Below are 12,214 nucleotides of genomic sequence, written 5' to 3' on the forward strand. Positions count from 1 at the left end.
TTCTTCAATTCTTTTCAATATACATGTATCTCTATCCATAGGTTTAGGCAGCTCCCAGACATTAGCAGAGAAGGAACTCTATTCAGTCATTCCATGGCAATTGATGCAGAAAATCACAAGTGTAAAAGTAGTGGGAATACAAGATTGAGGAGTGATCAGCCACACTTGGAACATCTCTATTACATCCTCCCCAATGCTTGGGTATCATGACTGAAAAGGGGATGGAAAGACTACAGAAGCCAGAGGTCAGGGAGAACAATCAAAGAGACACAACCACAGTGAAACAGTGGCTTCTGAATCTGAACGGACCATTCTTCATGTAACCTAACAGCAGCTATGATTGTTCATATTATTTCCAGCCAGCGAACATGCTAAAATGATGTGGGAAGCACTTTATGAGCACTCACCCCTATCTGAAGAACTGTGAAGAGCTGATTGTTTCAGTGAGAAAAAAGTTTGTTTTCTTCAGAGGTGTAGATTCTATGTGGCTCAACATGTTCCTGTGTATGAACACATACTCAAAAGTATGAGGATAACAGAGACCGGATTTGAAATTATTTAAAATTTAAAAATAGAGAAGGACCAGTATAGGAAGAGTGCTGGGAAGATAAGACAAGATTTAGAGTTGAATGTCAATAGTTTAAAAATATTTTGAATGAAAATTTTTATATTTTTATTTCTTTTTTAACATCTCTTTATTTATTACATATACATCATACTGCTTTCTGCCTGCATGTATTCCTGCAGGCCAGAAGAGGGCACCAGATTTGATTATAGATGGTTGTGAGCCACCTAGTGGTTGCTGGGAATTGAACTCAAAACCTCTGGAAGAACAGACAATGCTCTTAACCTCTGAGCCATATCTCCAGCCTTTGAATTAAATTCTAAACAAATTATTTTAAATAACATACAATTTAGAAGTTACACTGATATTTTAAAAATGTATATCATCCAGGCTAGTTTACATGCCTTAGATTCCAGGACTCTGAAAACAGAGTCAGATAGATCTTTGTGAGTTTAAAGCCAGCCTGGAATACATAAAATATACCAGGCCAGAAGAGTCAGACCCTATCTGCAAAACAAGGAAAAGCACACAATATTATTGATATGCAACGGGGTAAGTAACATATCAAGTATTACAGGATTCTATTCATTAAAACATGCACATGAGAACATACAAATGCCGTGATATTAAAACTTAACATTGTTATCTATATCACTAATACATAAATTCTATTTGCTGGCTCATCATAACTGTATATGTAATGGAACCTAAGCTTTCTCTATCCTGCTTTTTCATAACAATATACATGTCGTTTTCAATTTTATCTGACATATTATCATTTTCTTCTATCTGATATATGAAATTTAGTGTAGCCCTATATTTCACAGTTTTCCCAAGAGTTCAATGTCCATGCTATCTTAGCTAAAAGCAAGAAACGCAGTTTAAGACTGAATGCAGTGCTGTGTCATGTTGTTGTTGTTGTTTTTTATCTCTATTAACTTGGGTATTTCTTATTTACATTTTGATTGTTATTCTCTTTCCCAGTCTCCGGGCCAACATCCCCATAACCCCCCCATCTTTTTTTTTATTAATTTTTTTATTAACTTAGAATTTCTTATTTACATTTCGAGTGTTATTCCCTTTCCCGGTTTCCGGGCCAACATCCCCCTAACCCCTCCCCCTCACCTTCTTCTTCTTTTTTTTTTTGTTTTCATGGAAAACTTCCATTCTTTTTATTTCAAAGTATCTAGGAAGAAACAAAGATGCCTTTCCTCTCAAAAATTTTTCTCACTTCTGAGGTGAGCTCGCGCTTTTTAGAGGTGGGAATGGAGGGGGTGCGGCATCCAGAGATGGTCCAATGGGCTGAATTTCTATTATAGATTTCCAGCTGCCCTCAATCATTGGATCAGAACACAGATATGCAAAAGGCCCATTATATGGGTATATGCATGTGTACCCAAATTTGCATGCACACAAATGAACATGAGTCCACATACTTTCAACAATCTAGCGCGCTGCACTATGCTTCACTTCCCACAGGCAGACCTGAGAAAGGTCTCTTGCCTCCTCCTCCACCTTTCACTAGCAAAACCCCACAGTCAGTTCTGCTGGGTCTGCCTGTCACCTACCTTTTCTCTACAGACACATTTCATTAAGGTATCAGGTCAGCATCTACACCTTCATTGGTAAATTCAGAGAAGCCAGCTTCTCCCACATTACAGAAAATCTGTACCTTCCTTACAAACCATGCTACTCTAGGAGAGGCAGAGTCTCAAGCAGAACAGGTAGTCTGAGGGCGGGGCAGGCAGGCAAGTTTGATAGTTCATTTTAGAAAGCACACATTTTCCATTCTTCAAAGCATGATAAACCAAAGTGATAACATTTGATAAAAATATAAATTCAGGATTTTACTTTCTTTCTTTTCTTCTTTCTTCTCCTTTTTATTCCCTCACACCCAAAAATTAAGCCCTCTTCCTCTCTCTTTTTTTCTTATTAACTTGAGTATTTCTTATTTACATTTCGAGTGTTATTCCCTTTCCGGTTTATGGGCCAACATCCCCCAACCCCTCCCGCTCCCTTTCTTTATGGGTGTTCCCCTCCCCATCCTCCCCCATTGCCGCCCTCCCCCCAACAATCACATTCACTGGGGGTTCAGTCTTAGCAGGACCAAGGATTCCCCTTCCACTGGTGATCTTACTAGAATATTCATTGCTACCCATGAGGTCAGAGTCCAGGGTCAGTCCATGTATAGTCTTTAGGTAGTGGCTTAGTCCCTGGAAGTCTGGTTGCTTGGCATTGTTGTTCATATGGGTCCTTGAGCCCCTTCAAGCTCTTGCAGTTCTTTCTCTGATTCCTTCAACAGGGGTCCTATTCTCAGTTCAGTGGTTTGCTGCTGGCATTCGCCTCTGTATTTGCTGTATTCTGGCTGTGTCTCTCAGGAGAGATCTACATCTGGCTCCTGTCGGCCTGCACTTCTTTGCTTCATCATCTTGTCTAATTGGGTGGCTGTATATGTATGTGCCACATGTGGGGTAGGCTCTGAATGGGTGTTTCTTCTGTCTCTGTTTTAATCTTTGCCTCTCTATTCCCTGCCAAGGGTATTCTTGTTCCCCCTTTTAAAGAAGGAGTGAAGCATTCACATTTTGATCATCCGTATTGAGTTTCATGTGTTCTATGCATCTAGGGTAATTCAAACATTTGGGCTAATAGCCACTTATCAATGAGTGCATACCATGTGTGTTTTTCTGTGATTGGGTTACCTCACTCAGGATGATATTTTCCAGTTCCAACAATGTGCCTATGAATTTCATAAAGGCATTGTTTTTGATAGCTGAGTAGTATTCCATTGTGTAGATGTACCACATTTTCTGTATCCATTCCTCTGTTGAAGGGCATCTGGGTTCTATCCAGCTTCTGCTTATTATAAATAAGGCTGCTATGAATATAGTGGAGCACGTGTCTTTTTTATATGTTGGGGCATCTTTTGGGTATATGCGCAAGAGAGGTATTGCTGGATTCTCAGGTAGTTCAATATCCAATTTTCTGAGGAACCTCCAGACTGATTTCCAGAATGGTTGTACCAGTCTGCAATCCCACCAACAATGGAGGAGTGTTCCTCTTTCTCCACATCCTCGCCAGCATTTGCTGTCACCTGAGTTTTTGATCTTAGCCATTCTCACTGGTGTGAGGTGAAATCTCAGGGTTGTTTTGATTTGCATTTCCCTTATGACTAAAGATGTTGAACATTTCTTTAGGTGTTTCTCAGCCATTCGGCATTCCTCAGCTGTGAATTCTTTGTTTAGCTCTGAACCCCATTTTTTAATAGGGTTATTTGTCTCCCTGCGGTCTAACTTCTTGAGTTCTTTGTATATTTTGGATATAAGGCCTCTATCTCTTGTAGGATTGGTGAAGATCTTTTCCCAATCTGTTGGTTGCCATTTTGTCCTAACCACAGTGTCCTTTGCCTTACAGAAGCTTTGCAGTTTTATGAGATCCCATTTGTCTATTCTTGATCTTAGAGCATAAGCCAATGGTGTCTTGTTCAGGACATTTTTTCCAGTGCCCATGTGTTCGAGATGCTGCCCTAGTTTTTCTTCTATTAGTTTGAGTGTATCTGGTTTGATGTGGAGGTCCTTGATCCACTTGGACTTAAGCTTTGTAGAGGGTGATAAGCATGGATCGATTTGCATTCTTCTACATATTGACTTCCAGTTGAACCAGCACCACTTGCTGAAAATGCTATCTTTTTTCCATTGAATGGTTTTGGCTCCTTTGTCAAAAATCAGGTGCCCATAGGTGTGTGGGTTCATTTCTGGGTCTTCAGTTCTGTTTCATTGGTCTATCTGTCTGTCTCTGTACCAATACCATGCAGTTTTTATCACTATTGCTCTGTAATACTGCTTGAGTTCAGGGATAGTGATTTCCCCCTGAAGTCCTTTTATTGTTGAGGATAGTTTTAGCTATCCTGGGTTTTTTGTTATTCCAGATGAATTTGCAAATTGTTCTGTCTAACTCTTTGAAGAATTGGATTGGTATTTTGATGGGGATTGCATTGAATCTGTAGATTGCTTTTATAACCCCCCCTTCTATATGACTGTTCCCCTCCCCATCCTCCTCCCATTACCACCCTCCACACAACTATCCGTTCACTGGGGTTTCAGTTTTGGAAGAACCAAGGGCTTCCTCTTCCACTGGTGCCCTTACTAGGCTATTCATTGCTACTTATGCATTTAGAGCCCAGGGTCAGTCCATGTACAGTCTTTGGGTCATGGATTAGTCCCTGGAAGCTCTGGTTGGTTGGCACTGTTGTTCATATGGGGTCTCAATCCCCTTCAAGCTCTTTCAGTCCTTTCTAGGATTCCTTCAACGGGGGTCCCGTTCTCAGTTCTGTGGTTTAATGATGGCATTCGCCTATGTATTTGCTGTATTCTGGGTGTGTCTCTCAGGGGAGATCTACATCCAGTTCCTGTCAGCCTGCACTTCTTTGCTTCATCCATCTTATGTAGTTTGGTGGCTGTATATGTATGGGCCACATGTGGGGCAGGCTCTGAATGGGTGTTCCTTCAGCCTCAGTTCTAAACTTTGCCTCCCTTGTTAGGACAAAACGGCAACCAAAAGATTGGGAAAAGATCTTTATCAATCCTACAACAGATAGAGGGCTTATATTCAAAATATACAAAGAACTCAAGAAGTTAGACCTCAGGAAGACAAATAACCCTATTAAAAAATGGGGTTCAGAGCTAAACAAAGAATTCACAGCTGAGGAATGCCGAATGGCTGAGAAACACCTAAAGAAATGTTCAACATCTTTAGTCATAAGGGAAATGCAAATCAAAACAACCCTGAGATTTCACCTCACACCAGTGAGAATGGCTGAGGTCAAAAACTCAGGTGACAGCAAATGCTGGTGAGGATGTGGAGAAAGAGGAACACTCCTCCATTGTTGGTGGGATTGCAGACTGGTACAACCATTCTGGAAATCAGTCTGGAGGTTCCTCAGAAAATTGGACATTGAACTACCTGAAGACCCAGCTATACCTCTCTTGATGCCTGAACATATACCAAAGACACATGCTCCACTATGTTCAAAGCAGCCTTATTTATAATAGCCAGAAGCTGGGAAGAACCCAGATGCCCTTCTTCATAGGAATGTATACAGAAAATGTGGTATATCTGCACAATGGAATACTAGTCAGCTATCAAAAACAATGACTTTATGAAATTCATAGGTAAATGGATGGAACTGGAAAATATCATTCTGAGTGAGGTAACCCAATCACCGAAAAACACACATGGTATGCCGTCATTGATAAGTGGCTATTAGCCCAAATGCTGGAATTACCCTATATACAAGGGGAGGTGGAGGGGTTAAGGGGATTTTGGCTTGGAAATCAGGAAATGGAATAACAATTGAAATGTAAATAAGATATACCCAATTTAATAAAGATGGAGAAAAAAATAAATACCCTAGTTATCAAAGATGGAGAAAAAAACTAAACATGTCAGAATTCATACCTATAAAAAGCCTATTATGCATATGAAATATTTCATTTTCAAATGTCCTCAAAAGGAAAATTTTTATTACTACCAATTTTTCCATATATTGATAAGAAAACTATGCATATCCTTGTTTGGTTGAATGATTTATGCAAGAATTAGTGGGGCCGGGTTGGGGATTTAGCTCAGTAGTAGAGCACTTGTCTAGCAAGCACAAGGTCCTGGGTTCGGTCCCCAGCTCCGATAAAAAAAAAAAAAAAGAAAAGAAAAAGAAAAAAGAAAAAAAAGAATTAGTGGGGTCAACCTGTTTCTGTTAATCAACATTAACTATTCCAAGTTGAGTCAGGGCTGCATACATGGGTCAGCTCTCAAGATAATTGCTACCAGAAATGAGGACCCACATAGATTTCCACTATCCACTGAGTGGCTGGAGCTCTTTCATGTACTCGGAGCATTAAATAACTCTTCACTCATACATATATACCATGCATGCAGGTGTTACATAGATATACATGCAGAAAAAATAATACCCATATTTTTAAAACTGAAAAAACAAGATATAGTTCATAAAGTATCTAAAATTTTCATAAAAATCTTACTGTATGCTTAGCTAGAGGTGTTGGAAATTTAGGATTAGTTGGTCAACAGGCTTAAAATTACACAATAAAAAACAATGACTTGATTATGTTGAATTTTCACTATCCTTACAATAAACACGGGTCTTTAAACATCTTTTGAAGAGTTTCATCATAAGAGTGGAAATCACTGTATAGTAGTAAGAATAGGACCAATAGTACATTGCTAACTTTACTGGAAATAACATTAAACTGTTTTCTAAAACAGTTTACTTTAATGTTAAAGAAAGAAATGAGTTCTGATCTGATACAAGTACATTTCATGCATGTTGGAAATCCTCAGTGAACTACTAAAAACTCATCTAAAAAAATGAAAATAAGAACCATAGTTTAGTAGTCTGTCACATGACAGCCAACCTCATTTCACCACTTTAAAGGAAGTTGAATACATGCACCTGACAGTGTAATTTAAATGAGTACAGTTAGTACCTGTGTACTTCCTCTTGCCCACTCTATCATATCTCCAGATAAATGTAACTGTTGACCATTTATAAAATAGGGACTAAATAGTCCTATTTTCACTTTAAATTCAAGTCCCTGTGGAAAATTCCAAATGTAGAAAATGTCATACTCTTCCTGCAGTTTGTCTCTTTGATTCATATTTACTCTGTCCCCAACAGGATTAGTGAAGTGGATCTTACTCAGAGAGGGACCCAGCTGAAAGACAGGCAGCACACCATAGATTATACTTTCTTGCTTAAGGTAAGAAAATGCATTCTTATTCCATATTAAAGGCAACCTTATTGACAGTATGCAGGTGAAAAATCTCAGTGAAAGCAAAGAGATAAACAAAATTATAATATTTCTGTTATTTTAGTCCTCTAAGAGGAAATTATCACACAAGCACAACATGCATGTTGCACTAAACATGTTTGCAATATGAAAATACAGATACATAAAACAGAGAGAGACTTGCACATGTCCAGAAATGCACACATAGCTGGAGGACACAGTTATTTACACCAACATACACATACATGCTCTAATACACATGAATATACAGATACACACTGAAACAGAATATACATCAAAGTAGTCAAACAGATGGAGAAACACAAAAAACAATTACCCATGTGCACACATAAAACCACATGTAAACACATGTTCAGAAGAATATACATAGACATACATATATACTGACATTCACACAGAGTGACATTGTCACACAGACAAATTTATGCTCTCATACAAAGACACACAGGGAAAGCAAAAAACTTATATGTAAATGAAAGAACATTCATAAAACCACACAAAACATAGACACATGCAGAAATATGCACTGATATATACAGGGATATACACTTATACAAAATCAACAGTATAGAAAGCAATTGAAAAACAGACAAATTTATGTTAAATGTCATAAACCCACATATATAGGTACATACACAAAGAGCATAGATAGATGGATAGATGGATGATGGATGGATGGATGGATAGATTGATGGATAGATGGACAGACATTCAGATGGACATACATACAGACACACACATATACAGAATATAGAGAAATTGATAGACATAGATATACACACAGATATACCGAAACACAGAAGCATACACACATACAGTGAGAAACATACATCCACACACATAAGCACACATGGATGTAGTAAATTGAATACTAGCATTACTCTCTCTGTAAATACTCTCAGAGTACCAAGTGATGTCCCTCACCTACAGTGAAAACAGCTATATTTGGGATATCTAGTTAAACAATACCCTACAGTGATTACTACATATTTAACAATTAATGAACACGGATTCATCACTGAGTGGGTTCATTAGAAAGGAATGGATATGTTTTCAATATTACAACATGTGATGATAATCAGGTAATCTGTAACAAATCACAATGCCACATCGACAAATTATGCCTTCTACTCCATTCTCTTTACATTATAGTTATATACGAACATCTAGATTTATATGATCAGTAGGAAAAGTATTCATAAGTCACTCTATGTTGGAAGATATTTCCTAGTACACTTGGTGTGGGCATCAAAGAGACTCTTAAAGACATCAATAACAGGAAATGTTAAATAATGTAGAAGCACTACCTTATTGCAGAAGTAATTTTGTTCTTTCCCACTGTCAGTGGGCAGATTATGAAACTTTTGAAAAGCCATCTCATGGAGTATATGGGCAACAGCATACACAGCATTGTATATATCGTAACTTCCTTCAGTAAAGGTCATTTCAAATGTATACACTGTTAGCCATTCCAATGAGTGGTTGGAAGAGAAGTTCTTCAGTGCCTTAGGTTTAGATGCTGATATTTCACAGTTAAAATACATCCATTCCAGCTTTACTAAATGTTCATCTGAGTATGTGAAAGGGTTCAATGTCTGCACAAAAATTTTAAAACCAGAATTTTCTCTATGGTGCTGTCCAAAAGCAAATAACCCATATAAAGTGTCTTTCTTACTAGGAGTGACATCCCACTGGGCAGTGGTCATCCATAATCTCTGTATACCTAGAGATTCCCATAATCTAAAGCTCACAGTTAATGTACTGTCTGTGTTGCCATAAATGAAAACAACATTTGTAGATGATGTCATGATTTGGTTGTAATACACTTCAGCTCTTGACATGTATAAATCCATATCGACTGGGATCATGCTGACAAAAACAAAGCAGACTGTATTTCTTTCCATCTCTCTTTTCAAATGTGAGAGAAATAGGGTACCTTGATCATTGTCTGAGACGGCCAACCCTACCCAGTTCCAACTGAAATGTATTATGAAGGAGACCAGGGCAAGGGCTAGAGATGTATCATCAGAGGACATCTGATATAGATAGGGAAAGTTTTCATGATCATTCAGGACAGGATGATAGGGTCCATAAGTAAGATGAAGGAACTAGAACACAGGAAGCAGCATGAGATACAATGTATTTCTAAGAACTTATAAACACATTTTTTTCTGGAGATTTCTAGAAATCTCAGATAGCTATTATTTCTTCCCTCATCTATGCACCATACAAGGACATTTGAAAGCTCCATCAAGACTCTGAATAAGACCCGTGAACTACATAGATTGGCTCAGGCCTAGTAAGATTATAAGGGGTCCGAGTGATAACTGATTTCATGAATTCCTAACCTGCCCCTAATACAGAAGTTCTCTGTCTCTCTCTGTCTCTCTCTGTCTCTCTCTGTCTCTCTCTGTCTCTCTCTGTCTCTCTCTGTCTGTCTCTCTCTGTCTCTCTCTGTCTGTCTCTCTCTGTCTCTGTCTCTCTCTGTCTCTGTCTCTGTCTGTCTCTGTCTCTCTCTCTCTCTCTCTCTCTCTCTCTCTCTCTCTCTCTCTCTCTCCTGCTTGGATATGAAGTTGCTTAGGAATGTATAAAGTATCAGAGTTGTTTCCCTATTTACTCCTGGTATAATTAGGGAGAATTTCAGAATTATGTAAACTCAAATGAATGAAACTTTGTAATTTGGATTCCCAACCACAAATTTGTTCTGTAAATGTAAATACTAGAGACATATTTGGCGAAAGATTAGGGTTCCTGTTGATTTCATTCATGGAGAAAGCCAAGACATCGTCATACTTGTGGATTGCAGTGTGTGTTCTGTAAAAGGTTACAGTGTTAATAAAGACATCAATTTACAAATAACATTTTCAGTCTGTAAAAGGGCAATGCTGTACTGGATTCTATTGTTCTCATCCCCTGAAGGTTGAAATGACCTGTGTAATGAGGTTGAGATGACAAAAAAAGCCGGAAGCTCATAAAATCTTGACATGTTCATGAGAGGTCATGTCCCGTAAATGAGATGTACTATGATCATGTTCTCACTGAGAGTTTTTCATGTCTTGTCTTTGATTGTTTGCTAAGAATGTAAATAAATAGCCAAATGCTTTGATCAAACAGTGAAAATGGTCACATATTCATTTGAAATTAGTGAGAAATGTGTGAAATACATTGGATGTGTTTGTGCCATTGAGTTTGGTATGTTTGTATAAAAATGACTGTATTGGCTAAGGCAGAATAGTCTTCTGTGACAATACTTGGTTCATGTAATTAAAATTCATTTTCATTAGGGGGCAATATATTTATCACATCCCCACATAATCATCCTTACCTTAAATGTTCTTTCTAAAATTCAGTTGCAGTGGAATAATTCTGCTTTGTGTTTATGTTTAGGAAAAGAATAATGTCATATATCCCTTCAGTATTATTTCATGCAAATCAAAACAACCCTGAGATTTCACCTCACACCAGTGAGAATGGTTAAGATCAAAAACTCAGGTGACAGCAAATGTTGGCCAGGATGTGGAGAGAGAGGAACACTCTGCCATTGTTGGTGGGATTGCAGACTGGGACAACCATTCTGGAAATCAGTCTGGAGGTTCCTCAGAAAATTGGACACTGAACTGCCTGAGGACCCAAGTATACATCCCTTGGGCATATATCCAAAAGATGTCCCAACATATACCAAAGACATATACTCCACTGTGTTCATAGCAGCCTTATTTATAATAGCCAGATTCCCTTCAACAGAGGAATGTATACAGAAAATGTGGAACAAATACACAGTGGAATATTACTCAGCTATCAAAAACAATGACTTTATGAAATTCATAGTCAAATGGATGGAACTGTAAAATATCATCCTGAGTGAGGTAACCCAATCACAGAAAACATACATGGTATGCACTCATTGATAAGTGGTTATTAGCCCAAATGCTTGAATTACCCTAGATGCACAGAACACATGAAACTCAAGAAGGATGACCAAAATGAGAATGCTTCACTCCTTTGAAAGGAGAACAAGAATACCCTTGGGAGGGAATAGGGGGGCAAAATGTAGAACAGAGGCAGAAGGAAGACCCATTCAGAGCCTGTCCCACATGTGGCCCATACATATATAGCCACCAAACTAGATAAGATGGATGAAGCAAAGAAGTGCAGGCCGACAGGAACCGGATGTCAATCTCTCCTGCAAATGCCGTCATTAAACCACAGAACTGAGAACAGGACCCCTGATGAAGGAATCTTAGAAAGGTCTAAAAGAGCTTGAAGGGGCTTGAGACCCCATATTAATAACAATGCCAACCAACCAGAGCTTCCATGGACTAAGCCACTACCCAAAGACTATACATGGACTGACCCTGGACTCCAACTGCATAGGTAGGAATAAATAGCCTAGTAAGAGCACCAGTGGAAGAGGAAGCCCTTGGTCCTGCCAAGACTGAATCCCCAGAGAATGTGATTGTTGGTGGGAGGATGGGGAGGGGCACACACATAGAGAAGGGGAGTGGGAGGGGTTAGGGGGATGTTGGCCCGGGAAACATGGAAGGGGAATAACAATCGAAATGTAAATAAGAAATACTCAAGTTAATAAAGATGGAAAAAAAGAGAATTATTTGAAAACATCTGACTGATAAACATCAAATATATTACATTATTAGTTTTTACTAAGAGTTAAATATCTGCATTCCAATTAGAAATAGTACATCTCTCATGTGTTTCTTATAAAAACAATCCCTTTTAGAATATTCTTTATGAATACACAAAAAAGATGTCTTTAAAATTTTCACTAACACGTGACAGAAATTTGAGAGTAGTACTTGTACATATC

This window comes from Rattus norvegicus, chromosome 1 (genome assembly GCF_036323735.1).
Source record: "Rattus norvegicus strain BN/NHsdMcwi chromosome 1, GRCr8, whole genome shotgun sequence".
Lineage (NCBI taxonomy): Eukaryota > Metazoa > Chordata > Mammalia > Rodentia > Muridae > Rattus > Rattus norvegicus.